The 17,149-nt window shown below is 38.0% G+C and overlaps 1 non-coding gene across 1 annotated transcript; it reads right to left on the reverse strand.

Annotated features, from left to right (window-relative positions):
* Window positions 1-6,196: 6,196 nt before the first annotated feature.
* On the reverse strand, window positions 6,197-6,342 carry LOC121453073. Its single transcript, XR_005974950.1, has one exon. It is a non-coding gene; the product is annotated as a U4 spliceosomal RNA (small nuclear RNA).
* Between the last annotated feature and the right edge of the window lie 10,807 nt (window positions 6,343-17,149).

Genomic DNA, 17,149 nt, shown 5'->3' on the forward strand with positions numbered 1-17,149 from the left:
CCTAATGCACAAGAAGGAATGAGAGTCATGAGAAAGAAGAACCTTCAAGGGTATAGGCAAGTTGCTAGAGAAAGAGCTCAGCTATTAGAAAGATGTATTGCTCTTTCAGAAGACTGAGATTTGCTTGCCAGCACCCACATGGTGTCTCACAACCACCATATAACTCCAGTTCTAAGGTATCTGACACTCTCTTCTGACCTTCTTGGGCATTAGGCATGCTCATGGTGTGTATATGCTCATGGGTGTTACGCTGCAAGCAAAACACCCATACACACAAAAGAAAAAAAATACAAGAAAAAAATTAAAAAGGAGTAATGTGAGAAAGAGCCATTAAGAGAGAGGAGTATGTATTGTGAAGGCCTTGGAGAATCTTTTCCGAAGTAAAGGTTCAAGTCAAAGCCTATCCTGATCTCGTGTCTGACCTATGGAAACAGATTAATATGTGGTTAGCATAAAAGAGGGCTTGGAAGAAGTGGCCTGGGAATGCCATATTCATAGCAGATCGTGATGTGGGAGTGGAAGGAGATACACAGACAAAGGAGGGGGCTAAATTAAGGGACGTGAAACTGTGTATGGACTAGAGATCTGTATGATGCAAGTACCCAGAAGCAATGCAGCAATGTTAGCAGTGAATGAGCACAACATCTCATTCTAATGCCTAAGAGTAACCTGGATTTGCCCCTCTCTGTTCTGGAATTCATGAAAATCGTTGCCACCTTCGAGCATTGGCACATGGAAAACCAAAGCCTGTGAAACTGAAAGCCAGAAGATTGAGATCTCAAAGCCAGCCTCAGATACAAAGTGAGTTTGAGGCCATCTCCAGCTACATTTGACCCTTTATCAAAAAAAGGAAATAAATAAAATATTGTGCAATATAGTGTTCATATTTTTAGTTGCTCTGCTTTGTGTTTCCCACATTGCAATTTTTACTTTCAAATACAATTTGAATGCTACAAGAAAGGAAACGTTAGGATGTGAATTTTTCATTTCCAAACCTAATTTAGCTGAAAGCATTTCAAATGTGTAGTATATATCTGAGCGGCATGACCATGAGGGCAAGTGAGTTTACACAGATGAGGGCAACACTATCATTAGAGCTCCCTGCCTTAGCTCTCCTTTCCCCCACAGCCTCTCCAGAAATTGAGGAAGCCTAGCTTTCACCAGTGCTCAACCTATGGCCGGTGTGGCTTTATAAGGAATTGCAGCCCCCTCTCCTCTAAGAATTGTGTTTGTGTAGGTCCTTTTTCTAGATAGTGTATTAGGCTCATATTCGTTGGTATAAACCATTTTCCTGAAAAAGAGGATGCTATGGTGGGAGAAAATTAAATGCAGAAGATGTCCATGGTCCAGACCACACTAGAATGCTGGATGAAGGAAGATGTTCATGATCCAGACCAGACTAGAATTCTGGGTGAAGGAAGATGTCTGTGGTTGAGACCAGACTAGAATGTTGGAGGAAGGAAGATTTCCATGGTCCAGACCAGACTAGAATTCTGGGTGAAGAAAGCTGCATCACTATATGCAATCTTCCATTTAACAGAGAAAAGAATCCTCAAAAACATATGCCACATGAAGAAAGCTACAAGAAAAATCAGCTCATATTTGACATGAGTTATTTTGTCTTCCTCATACAGTCATTGAAACCAATCTTCTATTCCATCAGTCATGTTTTCTTAATCATTAGTCAATCATTTTATTTCTGTGCCAATGCAGCTTCTAAATCACATTGTGAAATGCTTTGCTATGGCAAAATAGCTGTAGCTATTAGAAACAAATGTTACCATGAAAAGCCCCCATGGACACTGATACTAAACCATCCATCCAACAAATAGAGCTTGGGCTGCACATAATATTTAATACTCTTTTTCCTGAGACATTTGGTATATTGAAAAATAGGTAAAGAAAAAAATCTTTCCATCTTATATATAGCCCTGTATGAATCATTTTTTTGTGAAATGTGTGTCTTCAGAAACCTATCATATTATAAAAGTTTTGTGGTATCAAGATGAAAAAGAATATTGGAAATCTTACATTAGCCCTGTTAGTAAATAAGTCATTTAGTAACAAAAAGATGATGTACTGTACATAACAGGAGAGACAGATGATGGCAAAGAAGACCTTAATTTTAATTTTCCAAGTAATTCAGCTTTATTTTTCTTATATAATTCTCCAATTAAAAGCAATTTAACTGTGATATTTGAAGGTTTAAAAATCACTGGTATGACTAATAAAAATTTTAAAGTTGCCTTTTTTACATCAAATATGAGGAAGTCATTTCTGGGTATATACAGAAAAATCAATTGGCCTAGTATGGACTTATATGTATTTGATAATATTATATGTTGAATGGTAATTTTTATATAGCAACTTTTCCCCCCAAGCAGGGTCTCATAAAGCCCAGGATGGTTTTGAACTTGCTAAGAAGTCAAAGATGACCTTGAATTTCTGATCCTGTAATATTGGAATAACACATGTATATCACTATACCTAGTTACTTTGTGTTAAGGATAGGGCACTATACATGCCAGGCTAATAGAGCTATGACTCCAGACACATAATAGTTACTTTTAAGCTTAATTCTATCATGGACCATCACAATTCTTTAATTTAATGATGAAGCAAAATTTCCTACTAAAAATAGTTCTTAAAAAATCCCAAAATTCCAATAGTTTACAGAAATTAGCATTTGTTTCACTCACAAGAATGCCAAACCAGTCATTCTATATTCAGAGGTTTGCCTCATATATTTCTTTATGGAGAAATGAGGATGCTTGATGCCATCCTTTCTTCCAGGAAGCTGATGCCTGGCTTCAGGAATGCATATTTATTTTAGACAGAGATTTGCTCACAGTGTTTTCTCTGCTCAGCTTCCATGGTCTTATAGAGCCCTAGGCCTCTTTATTTGAAGTCCCACTCAGCATTGTGTCATAGGAAACTGTTGTGAGAAAAAGGCGTTTACTCATCTTTCCATGTGTCTTTGATTGCGGGATTCTGCAATTAGCAAATGTTTATCTTTCCGAGCCAGAACCCATGTTTCAGAGAACCGAGAGGTAGATGTGTAATGTGTCTCTTTCTACTAACGCAGTTCCTTTTCTGTTTAAAAGTCTTGCTTTCCATGGTTGTAGCTTTGACTTCACTTATAGTCATCTCATTTCCAAAGAACTAAAAGGAATGTACCAACTAAGGCCAACATTTTTTAACCAAAAAAGTAAGTGCTTGATATTTGACCATTACCTCTGACACAAATCCAACCTTCCAAAATAAATTTTGTTATGCAAAACATTCCAAGTTGGATATCCAACTACAGTATAGGTGTGTATTTCTGAAATACCTTCCAATCTTTTCTACAGTATCACTTTAGAAGACAGGTTTATGGACATTGTGAGCTAGTCATCATTTTTTCATTATATAACTATTACAGAAAAGAGTGATATTTTGATTAGAAATTCATCTTGACCATCTACCTGGAGAAACCAGGAAGCTGCTCCATAGTGAGCACAGAGAGGAGTCTCTGAATTATAGCACGCACAAAACGAATGAATCCTTGATTTCCTAGAGTAAATGTATGAGACTACCAAGTTGGTTAAGTGTGACACTGGCTGAGGTCAAAGGAAAATCAATGAATAATGAGACACATTGTAAATAGTTTTATTTGAGTACCTTCAGAAATAATGAATCGAGAAAACCTTTCACACATTGGTTTCCACATTATAGCTCTATTATTTTAAACAAGGGTTGGTGATGGCAGCTAGGGGGTTTTACACCATTATTCTGCCATAGATAAGTTCAGCTGTAGCTGAGCAAATAGAAACCGAACCTAACCAGCAGATTACAAGTTACGCTGATGCTCCTATGTTTTCTTTGCTTGTGTGAGGAGTGTGTGAATGTATCTCTATTTCAGAAAGTACTAGTATGAGATGGTCACTCTATTTCCTAGCCATAAAAAGGAATGTGCACAGATCCTGTAATCACAAAGGTAAGTGCTTGATATTTGACATTAACTCTGACACAAATCCAACTTTCCAAAATAATTTTTGTTATGCATAACGTCCCAAGTTGGACATCCAGCTACAGTGTAGGTGTGTATTTCGGAGATGCCTTCCAATACTTGCTAACAGAATCACTTTAGAAGGCAGAACTGAGAAAGGACTCTTGCAATTTCTCAGCAGGATTTAAATAGCAATGATGAGATATTGACTGGTTTTCATTTCCTAGCTCTCAAAACTAACTTGTTTGCTCCTTCAGGGGTATGAGTTGCAGCCAATTCCTCCCAGGAGGAGGCCATGTCCCTATCTGCATTCTTTTCTTATAGTTCCTGAGTTACATGCAGATACCCTATGATGGACAGTTTGCCTACATTTATTGATATTTGATTTCTTATAACCCCTACTGCTTTGATTCTTCATAGAACTAGAAAAAAAAAGCATCCTGAATGAGGTAATCCAGACTCAGAAAGACAAACATGGTTTGTACTGACTAATAAGTGGACATTAAGAGTAAAGAACAGGCCGGGCGGTGGTGGCGCACGCCTTTATTCCCAGCACTCGGGAGGCAGAGGCAGGCGGATCTCTGGGAGTTCGAGGCCAGCCTGGTCTACAAGAGCTAGTTCCAGGACAGGCACCAAAGCTACAGAGAAACCCTGTCTCGAAAAACCAAAATAATAATAATAATAATAATAATAATAATAATAATAATAATAAGAGTAAAGAACAATCACTCTAATTCCACAGTCTCAGAGATGCTAAGCAACAAGGAGGGCTTTAAGGGGACACATAAATCTCCCTGGGAAGGGAGAATAGAATCAATTTTGCAACTAGACCGAAGGTAGATGGGGATGGAAATGGGAGGGATCAGATGTGGGAGGTGTAGAGAGAGACACTTTGGGGAGAGACTGGAATTGGGGACATTGGGAGGGTAATGTCAGTGGAAACTCCCTAGAATCTACCATGGTGACCCTTGGGAGGACTGTGAGTAATAGAAGATATAGAGGCTAAACCAGCCATCTTCTGTAACCAGGCAAGTCTTTCAATGATGGGACTGGAACACCAACCCAGCCACAAAATTGTTGTCGGGGCTTGATCAGTTTAGCCAATGACATTTGGGAGCTATTAGTGTGGTGTTCTCTGGAGGCATGACCAGATAAGATGGAGGAGAAAGGTTGCAATACTATCTTGGGTGTCAGAGCCGAGGCAAGCCTTGTGGCTGGTCCTGATAAGCCTTGGAAAAGCAAAGATTCAGCAGCAGTTGTATCAGCATCTGCCTTGTTTGATATTTGTGAGTTTGATTTTCATTGCACCTCTTTATAAATTGTTAAATAGACTTTTATTTTGGGTTTTCATTTTACAAAACCCTTTGACCCATGTCTACCTTGGCTGCAAAAAAAAATTGCTGGAGAAATGACAGCGAAGAGTCTGTGGGTTTGGCCATCCAATGTCTGGTCCAATGTGAGGCCCATGCCATGAGAGGAAGCCCATGCCTGACACTGCCTATATGGCCAAGAACTGGGGTCTCGATAACCCAGAGACAGAAGGGTAAAACCAAACATGATTGACAAAAGAAAAACAAACAACAAAACAACAACAGTAACAAAAAAACATAAAGTGATTCTTTATGATATTCTGCTATACTCATAGATTGGTGGCTAGCCCAATTGTCATCAGAGAGGCTTCCTTCAGCAGCTTATGGGAACAGATGCAGAGACACACACCCAAACATTCAAAAATTAAGTGTAGCTCAGGGAACCCCTTGGAAGAGGGGGAGAAGGATTGTAGGAGACAGAGGGATCCAGAACATAGCCCGTAGAGTCAGCTAAGCAGGTCTCATAGGATATCGGAGAGACTGAAGCAAGAACCATGTCACCTGCAAGAGTCTGCACATATGTTATGGTTGTGGACTCCTAACAGTGAGAGTGGTGTTGTCTCTGACTCTTTGCCTGATCTTGGGACCCTTTTCCTTCTACTGGGCTTCATTTCCCAGCCTTGATATGAGGTATGAACCTAATCTTATTATAACTTGTTGTACCATTTTTGTTTGATATCTCTGGTAAACCTGCTCTTTTCTGAAGGGACATGAAGGAACAGTTGATCTGGGAAGGTAGGGGAGGTGGGAGGAAAGTACTGGGAGAGTAGATGGAGGAGAAATTTGATAGGGATATATTGTATGAAAGAATTTTTTAAAAGAAAGAAAAAAGAAGAAAGCTCTTATGTGTCTTTGACTTGGATACCAGTGGAAAATACACATCTTGTAAACAGGCATTCAGCAAAAAAGGAAGTATTTTTCAATTAGCAATAATCATGACTCGGATAAACCTCATTGGCTATGATACTGCCACTGCGCAAAGCTAAAAGGGAGTATTTTTAATTCTGCTTCTTACTCTTATTTAAGTCCTAAAGTCAGATGAACCTGCCTATGTCTGCTCTGTCTGGAAGTCCATGTGTGAATAGAATGTGTATTTAATTTAAATTCTACTGGTATGTGGATGGTTATAAGTTTCTTCATCCTGCCTATAATTCGGGGGAAGTTTATTCCACGTCTTTGAGTGGACAGTCATAACATAAAGCCCTTTCTCACATAGCTGATTAATGAAGTCTCACAAGGCTATTGTTTGGCTTCCTATATTTGAGCCCGCTACTTCTTCTTTTCAGATTTTCTAGTACATTTGCTATTAATACTGCAAAATGAATTACCTAAAACTCAGAGCATTAAAAATAATATTTATTATTTCATTTTGTGATGGTCAAAAATGTGGTCACCAACTATCTGGTGCTTTTCGCTCAAAGTTTCCAAGGGTGCATTCAAACTGTTGGCAGGAATTGTGAGGGATTGAATGGGGAAGTTAGCTTCCAAGCTTTTTTAATGGTTCTTAGCAGACTTTCATCCCAGATACAGAAATGTTCCTTCCACCACACTGACTTATGACACATTAACTGGTCTTTCCCAGAGTGATTAAGGCAAAAGAGAATGAAAGAGAGCCTGTGAGATAGATGGCATTATTTTTTTTTTCTGCTCAGTATTGAAGCTGACATCTCAATATGTCATACTGGTTGTATATATTCGAAGTGTCATTGAGTTCAGCCAATACTCCACAGGAGAGTATTTCACAGAATGTGAATATCAGGAGGCAAGGAGTCATGGGGCAGGCTAATAGACTTTCTTCTATACCCAGATATGGGGATAGTTGTAAGTTTCTTCAAGTTAGTAAAATAATCCTCAGTTTCATATAATAAACATCTATATATTCACCAATCTGATATTCAAATTCCTGCCTATAAATAATAATTAGCATCTAATTTTTCATCTTGATCAAGAAAGAAAGATAGAAATGGTACCTAAATTCTACTTCCAGGATTTTTCCAAACATTAAACTATAAATAAAGAGATGACTACAATTATTTTTCCACATGTCCTCAGTCAGAACATAGTTGCAGAACTGAGGAAACTGTAGAGGAGGTGGAGGAATACATAAAACACCCACACATTAGCAAATCTTACAACTTCTAAAATGTGGTTTTACTTTCAACAAGTCATAAAACATGTTCTCAGCACCTCATGGAAACCACTGCATTAGCTAAATTACTTCTTTACACAAAACATTTTCTGCAAAAGCCCCAAATTCTCTGCAACCACTGAGATTCTAATCTATGTTTATTCTATCCATTGGATCCATAGGGGAACCCAAAACTGTGAGACTATTCCACCTTATCTGAAGGTCAGACAGTCTGAGATTATCTTTGCTCTTTCAAAGTTGTTAACAACAGGTTTAGCTACAAAACAAGCTATCCTGACATAGGGTGTGGTAACTTGGTGTTTTGGACATTAAGATGGCCCATAGAGGTAGATCTCCATCACCCTGACCCAAGGTCAGAGAATTCAATCATAGTTCTGCCCTTTCTTTTGAAATTGGAGGTTTGACTTAGGGAGTGACTGCCTTCAAGTATTGGAGCAAGTAACTGTTATGGTTGTCTTTTGTATCATGTTAAAGACGTCTTTTGCCTTCTTCCCCCCTTCTGTATTAGGATATAAAAGTGTATGGAATAATAAACACAGGTGAACTCAGTTTGCAGGAGGCATTGAATTGTCCTCCTGATACTATTCTTTGTCTCTATATTTCTTTCTTATCTCTGGTCTCCTACCTAACATTTCTAACACGCTCCTACCCTGAAACATACGGACCTGCATGGCAAAAGTCACCCCGAATAAAAATGTTACAAGTTTAGCATGTTAAACATAATTTCTACTGCAGGTACAAAAAAAACCTATAAAATCTACATAAAAGGAAATGGAAAATAATTTAGCTATTTCACTATAAACAACCAGCCAGGCACAAAAGAAGATAATTATCATAGCACATGAAAATCAAAACAAAACAAAACAAAAATGTGTAGCTCATTTATAAACGAAATAGCAAATGTCTTTGTTATTATTAATAACAAATGGGTTAAACTTCATATTCAAAGGTATATATTTGCAAGATGCGGTTGCAAAGATAGCTTAGCAACTCTAGGTTCTGTGATTCAAACTCTACCCCCTTAGCAAGCAATGCTCTGAGCTGTTCTAGTTTCACAGGTCTGAACCCATGCAAGTAGTACAGACACACAGGTAGGCAAAATATTTAATCTGTAATATAAAAAAATAAGTAGAATAGTTTTAAAAAGACATAGATTAGAACTGTTAAAATTAAATCACAAATTTTCTTTAAATACCCATTTCAGTTCCAAAGATACATTTGTAATGACAGTTTGTGAAATTACCTATATCATGTACAACAGTGCTTGAAATTACTGGGCGTGAGTGAAAACAGATCATGAAACAGATAACGAAACCCACATTAAGAGTTTATTAAGAGAAAGGCACGTGCACAGGCCTGAGGAAGTTGGTGCAGGGAGAGAGCTTGGCTTTTAAAGGCTGCCTCGCACATGTGCACAGGGTCTTACATAGCGGTGTCATCTGTAGGTGGCATGATCATGCTGTGTGGAGGTCATGTGGGGCTTGAGGACCCTAGGTGGCCACGTAATTTGCCTACATGCTTGTTGGCACTTGTGTGGCTCTGGCCCTGGAACCCAGAAGTGTCAGGTCCAGTGCTGGGTGATGGAAACCAAAATAGTATTCTCCTAGGTTTACATCACCAAATGATGTCCTAGCCAATTTCTGTTTATACAAATCAACCATTGATATTTACCCTTTATAGAAACTGTAATGTTTCTATAAAATAAATATTTACATAAAATCATGAAACCACACATTTTTCAAAATGTATTTCTACCATTCTGTGAATCTTTGCTTATTGAAGATGAAAGGTTAGAAAAATAGTCTATAAAAACTGAAAGAAAGGATGGGTGATTATAATGCCATGCAAACAGACTTTAGATAAAATACATTGAAATAAAAATTGCAGTACATATTAGCATCTAATATTAAAAATACAAGATAGAACAATTACAATCACTTCCATACCTAAGTACAACAAGAAACACGTAGAGAAAAAACAATGACAAAGTCAATGGGATAAGAAGACAGAACTAAAAACCAGAAGTCTCAGTATGAAGATCATAGTATGAAGTAAATTTCTTGAGAGCAATAGATTAACAAAAGAAATTTAGAATGAATCCATCAAGTCTAGCACAGTATATCAGTTATCCCCTACATACAACTAACCATAATATTCAACCACTTAGAAAAACCACAAATAACTGGAATTAGCAAACTTTTCTCAATAATAACCTCTCTCAGTAATGAAGTGTCATTGTTCTTAACTCATCAATAAAAAGCTGCAGACTAGAAAGCTAGGTAAGAAAAGATTCAATTGTCTGTTATGTCCTAGAAACATATCTCTCTAGCAAAGTCCCACAGATTGAAATTTAAAAGAATGAAAATTAGCTTATCAAGTAAATAGAAAGCCCAAACAATGATACATTGCTTTCATGTTTGATGAAGTGGATTTAAAACAGTAAGAAGCATGAAAAAGACAAGTATATACTGATAAAGAGAAAAATTCATCAAGAATTAACAATGCTAAGTATATTTGCACCAAAATCTGGACCTCACAATTTGATAAACACGAGTGAGCATAGAGGGTGACAAAAGTCTCAGACAATGAAAGTCGATGACTTTAACCTCCACTCTCAGTTTTAGATAGGTCATCCAAACTAAAATCCGTAACAAAACTCAGCAGATAGTGACAGAATATGCATCTAAGAATGAAAAAATACATATTAAAGTCATTTTATTAGTATGAGTGTTGTATGCAAGTTTCTGTACCATGTGTGTACCTGATGCCCTTGGAAGTCAGAAGAAGGCACCAGGTCCTCCAAAACTGGATTTACAGAACTGCCATATGGGTGCTGGAAATTGAACCCAGGACCTATGGAAGAACAGCTAATGCTCTTAGTCACTGAATCTTTTCTCCAATGACAGAGAATCTATTATTCTTGGCAGCCTATGGGACCTTCTCTAAAAGAGATCATATTCCATGTTACAACACAAATATTAACAAACACAAGATAATGAAAATAATTGCTTGTATCTCATCAGAACATCATGGATTAATACTAGAAATCAATACAAAGAGAAACCACAGAAGTTTTAGAAATAATTTTTAAAAATTCTTGAATGACCCATAAATCAATGAGTGATTCAGATAGGAAATTTAAAAATTGCAGAAGCCAGATAAACATAAAACTACAAGTGTGGTAGTCTAAATTATAAATTCTCCTGTAGCACCATAATTGAACCCTTGGTCTGCAGCTCGTGGCACTCTTTGAGGTTGCTTATGGAGGTGGAGTTTGAGGCAGGAAGTGGGTCACTCAGGGATGGCTTTGAGGGTCTAGAGGCCCTTCCCATGTCCATCTCACTGTCTCTGCCTCCTGTGTCTGGATGAGAGCCTGATCAGTGAGCTTTTTTTGATGGCCACCTGCAGCTATTCCTCTCCTTCCATTATGAACCCTCTGTTTGGAACTATAAGGCTAAATAATCTCTTCAATCTATCAGCTGCAATTGTTCAGGGTAGTTTATCATAGCAGAAGAAAAATAAATACAACAACTTACCAGAAATTATGAATAATATTTGGTTCATTATTCATACATAAAATATATAATAGATAAACAAGATAATGTTAAAACTCAAGTTTGGAGCAACAACCAAAAATAATAAGCCAAACACAAAACAGTAGATAATGAAAAATAATATAGATGCTAAAAATAAATGGAGACTAAAATACCACTAAATATCCAAATAAAGAATTGATCCTTTGAAAAACATGACATAGAGAAACCCATAGACAATCCAACTAAATGGGAATACTTAAATTCTAAAAATATTAAGGTAAAAATGAACATAATTGCAGATTCTTATTAAAACCAGTGGATCATTAGGGATACTTTGAAAATCTGTACTTTAAAATCTGGAAAATCTAGTTGGGCAAATTTCTGGGCAAACACTGTCTACCAACATTTAAGAGGGCGGAAAAATACAAGCAGGTCCATAACAGCAAAGAGATGGAAGCACAGATAAAGAGCTCCTGACAGACACAAGCTCGGAACAGACTTGCTGGTCTCTACTAGACCTTTAAAATTTGCCAACCCAGTACTGATCAAAGACTTTTGTAAAATTGAAGGGAAACAACAAATAATTCTACAAAGTCACCATCACCCAAATCACATCAGATAAGAACACAACATAAAAGTACACAGTGAATTATTTAATGAATACCAACACGAAAACTCTCAATAAATTTTCTACAAACTGAATTCAAGGATAAATACTCTGTTTTCAAGATAAAACACCATGAAAAAAATTGTTTTTATTCCAAAGATATAAAGATGATTCATAATGTACGAACAAATAACTGTTATATAGTTCATCAATAAGCTTAAGACAAAAATACTCCTGATAGATGTAGAAGATGCTTTTCATAAAGCTAAACATCCCTTTGAAATGAAAGTTTCAAAGAAACTAAGAATTAAATCAATTTACCTCAGTGTAATGTGGGCCTAGAAAGCAAAACTCAAGCCACCACGACATTATTGTTAAATGAGGAAAAAATAAAAACATTTCCTCAAATATCAGTAACTGACAAATCACTCCCAATATTTGGTCTTATTCAATGTAATCCTAAAAGTTTAAACTAGAGTAATATGGCCAGTGAAAGACAAAAGGGATATAAATAGGAAAGAAAAAATGATAGTGAATGCACTTGTGATTCTACACTAAATCACACTAATACCACCAGAAAACACTCATAAACATAGCACTGTAACAGGACACAAAATCTACATGTAAAAATAAGCAACATCTTTATATACCAATAGTGAACAACTAACAACAAAATTAGAAAATAAAAGTTACCATTTTCAAAAAAAATGAAAAAAAGAAAAAGAAAAGAAAAAAAAGTAGGAATAAACCTAAGAAAGAAAGCTAAGGGGAAAGGGGATGAAGAAAATTAAAAAAAAATTAAAATAAGACACAAGAGGATGCCTATATGTTTTTCTTTGGGTTCTCCTTCTTATTTAGCTTCTCTAGGATCACTAATTATAGGCTCAATGTCCTTTATTTATGGCTAGAAACCAAATATGAGTGAGTATATCCCATGTTCCTCTTTTTGGGTCTGGCTTACCTCACTCAGGACAGTGTTTTCTATTTCCATCCATTTGCATGCAAAATTCAAGAAGTCCTTGTTTTTTACTGCTGAGTAGTACTCTAATATGTATATATTCCATACTTTCTTCATCCATTCTTCCATTGAAGGGCATCTAGGTTGTTTCCAGGTTCTGGCTATTGCAAACATTGCTGCTATGAACATTGTTGAGCATATACTTTTGTTGTATGATAGGGCATCTCTTGGGCATCCTCCTGAATATTAACCTTCATCAGGCGATGAAAGGAGACAGAGACAGAGACCCACATTGGAGCACTGGACAGAAATCTTAAAGTCCAAATCAGGAGCAGAAGGAGAGAGAGCACGAGCAAGGAACTCAGGACCGCGAGGGGTGCACCCACACATTGAGACAATGGGGATGTTCTATCTGGAACTCACCAAGGCCAGCGGGCCTGGGTCTGAAAAAGCCTGGGATAAAACCGGGCTTGCTGTACATAGTGGGCAGTGAGAACTACTGAGAACTCAAGAACAATGGCACTGGGTTTTTGATCCTACTGCACGTATTGGCTTTGGGGGAGCCTAGGCAGTTTGGATGCTCACCTTACTAGACCTGGATGGAAGTGGGTGGTCCTTGGACTTCCCACAGGACAGGGAACCCTGATTGCTCTTTGGGCTGACGAGGGAGGGGGACTTGATTGGGGGAGGAAAAGGGAAATGGGAGGCCGTGGCGGGGAAGAGACAGAAATCTTTAATAAATAAATAAATAAATAAAAATAAAAAAAGAAAAAAAAAACAAGACACAAGAAAATGAGCTTGGACATGCAGAGTTAATATTGTGAAAATGACTTTATTGTTGGGAGGTGTGCACAGAGTGAAACCAAACAATCATAAATCTGCGTGGAAGCACTAGGCTCCTGATTAATCAAATCCATTTTAAGTAAGAAATACAGAATGGAGACATTAGGATACCTGATCTGAAATTATCACTATCTTTAGCCACTAGGAAAATTGTTTTGTGATTCCACATCCACAATCAGTTTGCTATCACAAAGAGGCCAACAAACAGTAAACAACAGTGAACATGTAGGGAAAGAGGAAATCTTGTTCACTATTGATGGGAAAGTCACTGGTCTACCACGGTGGAAGTCAGCAAAGCTGTTCTTAAAATATCTAAAAATAGACCTTCTGTATGGTGCAGCTACACACTCATGGATTTCACAATTTCAAACAACTAAGTTTGCAGGACCAGTAGGCTGTCCCAGAAGTTAACTTATTTCTGTAGCTCTTTACAGAACTGTCAGGTGGCATGAGTTTGGTGCTCAAGCCTGTGTGATTTCCTCTGGTTTCTAAGGCCGCGAGGACCTTTACCACTCGAGTATGGACCAAGGAATCTCACCATACCTTCTTTCATTAGTGCAGTTCAGTTTGAAGAATGCATGGCTTAAGGCTCTTCATGAGATATGTATACACTGATATTCATAAGAGCATCGTGCACAAAAGCTTAAACGCACTAATGACCATCAAAGGACAAATAGGTCAGCAAAATGTGATGATGCGCCTCCAATAGGAAGTTATTCTGCGTTGAAATGAAGGGAATTCTGGCATGGTTATAACACAGAAAAACTCTGAGCCCATTATACTAACTATGACAAAATAGTTAGCAAAAATAACTAATCAGTGAAAAAGCATAAATTTTGTAGAAACAGAAGATAGAATGTTGATTATTCCTGGGTCTGGGGAAAGGAAAGAGAATAGTTTAGGAGGTGTCAGCTTTCAGAATTATTTGATGTATGAAGTCGTGGAGATAGAGAAGTCTTGGGGCTGGAGAGAGAGTTAGTTAAGAGCTCTAGCTCTGATTCCAGAGGATCCAAGTTCAATTCTCAGAGCTCACAGGGCAGTCATTTGTTAATACCAACTCTAGGGGATCTGATGCTGTCTTTTGATCCCCTCAGGCACCATACACACACACAGTACATAGAGTTACACACAGGGACAACACCTATATGTAAACAAGAAAAATGACTGCTGTCCCATGCCACACCAAGTATTTTGGACCACATTTCCATTTAGGTCAACATTTGGGTTGACAACCACATTTGAATGCCCATGCAGGACTGTCTTTCCTGAAATTACTTTCCAAAGCCTTGCATTTGCTGAGCCTGCTGCACTGTTTAGCTGTTACTACTGCAGTGATTAAGCAAATGGGAACTTTGTAACAAAATGTTTCACCTACGAAAGGAATCTTCACAGAACTTTCTATTTAGAGAGAAAATTAAGACCTTTGAAGTTGAAAGAACTTTTTCTAGTGTAATCTAGGATGTGATGAAACGAAGCTCTCATCTGCATCACAAGGTTAAATTCAGGTATATAATAAACTTCAGAATCGCATTAACTGTAGTATGATAGAGACCCTCTATCTCTATCAAAGTTGATCACTTCATTTTTCTTGTTTTAACTTTGTGTGTGTGGAGAGAGGCCATGTGTTTAAGCGTGGATTCTCTTTTGAGACAACATGAGATGATGCCAGAGGAAACCCTAGGTGATGGTCCTTGTCTTCCATAATGTTTGAGACAGGGGTTCCTGTCTCCAGCGAAGTTTCCTCTGATCTCTCTTAAATCAGAATGGGATAGCTGTTGCATGCTACAATGTCCAATTTGATGTGAATCTGGGCATCCAAACTCCAGTCCTCTCACTTCTGCGGTCCCCACTTTGCCCATTGAAACCTGAAACTTTACATCTTTAATACTGATTTAAAAGTTGGTCTCAGAGCTATAAAACAAACAAGCAACTATCAGCCATAATTCTTTTTACAGTAAGCTTATAATATGCTCTCATCCCTGTGAATCAAGTTTCAGTACACAGACTCTGGTGTCTAACCAGAAAGTGCCTCAGGAATTCAGGCGTTTAATGAGTATACAAAATGAGATGGTGAATTTTTCTTTGCTTAATAAGAGTGGGAATTTCTTCTCTGACCAAGGTTTTTCAGGCCAGGCAAATTTTCTGATAAAATTTTTTCTCCTTAGCTGTACTTTGTCTTGCTTCTGTGCTGAAAGTAAACACAGATACTCAGTATCCAGTCAGATTTCCCAGGTTCCTTCAGAGATCTCCTCCATCTGGAAGTGTGAAGAGGTTCCTACTCTTAACATTTTATCTCCTCGGTTCACAGGAATAAAAGTTTAATAAGTTTGAAGGATTTGAAAAAAAAAAAAGGAAAAAGCGAAAAAGGAAAAAGCGTGGGGCTCTTTAAACAGAAATTGCCTCTGTGGCTTTGCCCTGCAGGAGACCATGAGAGAGAATCATTTTAGATAAAAGGTCTTTGTCCTTCCTTACACTTCTTTCATGATGAAGGGCTGTTTCCTTCTCATAGAGAACACTTCTAGTGCTTGCTTCTTCAAGTAATTAGGTTGATTTCCACTCTGTCCGATTTCGTTCAGCCACCCGGCCTTATCGTTCTTTGTTTGAAAACAAAGCCTTTTCTGATTTTGCATTTGGCGAGTGACTCTCACTCTCATTAAAACTTCAGAAAAAATCCTATCGTTCGGGAAGTTCCACCCTGCTTAGAGAGACCCAGTTAAAATTCCTTCCATTCCTTCATATTAATTAAAACCACCTTTCCTCTAAGTGCTTCCACTGCAAAAAAGAAAGGAAAAAAGAAAGAAAGAAAAGAAGGAAAGAAAGTAGATAAAACCAAATGCAGTGAGGAAGAAAGCTGGAGCTGGTTTGTTTGGGAGTCCCCACTGTTCCGCACGGTGGGCGGACAATCTACTACTAAGTAAACTAGCTTAGCTTTAATTTCCACATTCACTTCGTAAATTTGTATGCAGAGTCCTTTCTTCCAAAATTGACAGAAGCACAGAGAGGAACATCAGAGGGCTATTAAAACCTACCAGAAGGCTCCATCTGCCGTGCCTTTCAGGAATCCAGCCCACTAATTTTGCTGTGGTTCATGACTCAACCCCTCAAGATGCAGCACAAGGAAGGATAGCCTCATTTTGCAGAATTGCCAGATCTCATTCACTAGAGCAAAGAGTCTTCACATGGGGCTCATTTACAGGCAGTTGTTTATCTGTTTACATATTTAAATAACCTCCCTCAGAGGACGAAGCTAGTCATGAATTTCTAAATAGCAAGCAAAGACATCGCTTGGCTGTGTGCACCCTCCCTCCTGTGTTTCTCACAGGCTTCTTGTAGTCCTTCCTTTCCTCATTCAGTTCTTCCCTCCCTCCCTAATTTAAATCAGTTTCTTAAGTGACCAGTGGATGACCTCGAACTTCAGATCCTTTCTGCCTCTACCTCCCCTCCAGTTCATGCCGGCTGTGTGTGTGTGAGAGAGAGAGGGGCATCTCGGCTTCAGCCATGCCAGTCTTGAACCCACGCTCCTCGTCTAGGCCATCCTCACACGGTCCAACCCCGCTTTCTCTACTTAAAGAACACAGCAATAGTTGAGAAACCGAGGCACAGATTTGAACCCTCATATCTGGTCCAGAAAACCATGCTCCTTTTAACTATTAGAAGGTTTCCTGGGCCCTAAACAATAATCAGAGGATGAAATCAGG

This window comes from Microtus oregoni, unplaced genomic scaffold (assembly GCF_018167655.1).
Source record: "Microtus oregoni isolate MIOR12 unplaced genomic scaffold, Mior012 000010F_ref0000083, whole genome shotgun sequence".
In the NCBI taxonomy this organism is placed as follows: domain Eukaryota; kingdom Metazoa; phylum Chordata; class Mammalia; order Rodentia; family Cricetidae; genus Microtus; species Microtus oregoni.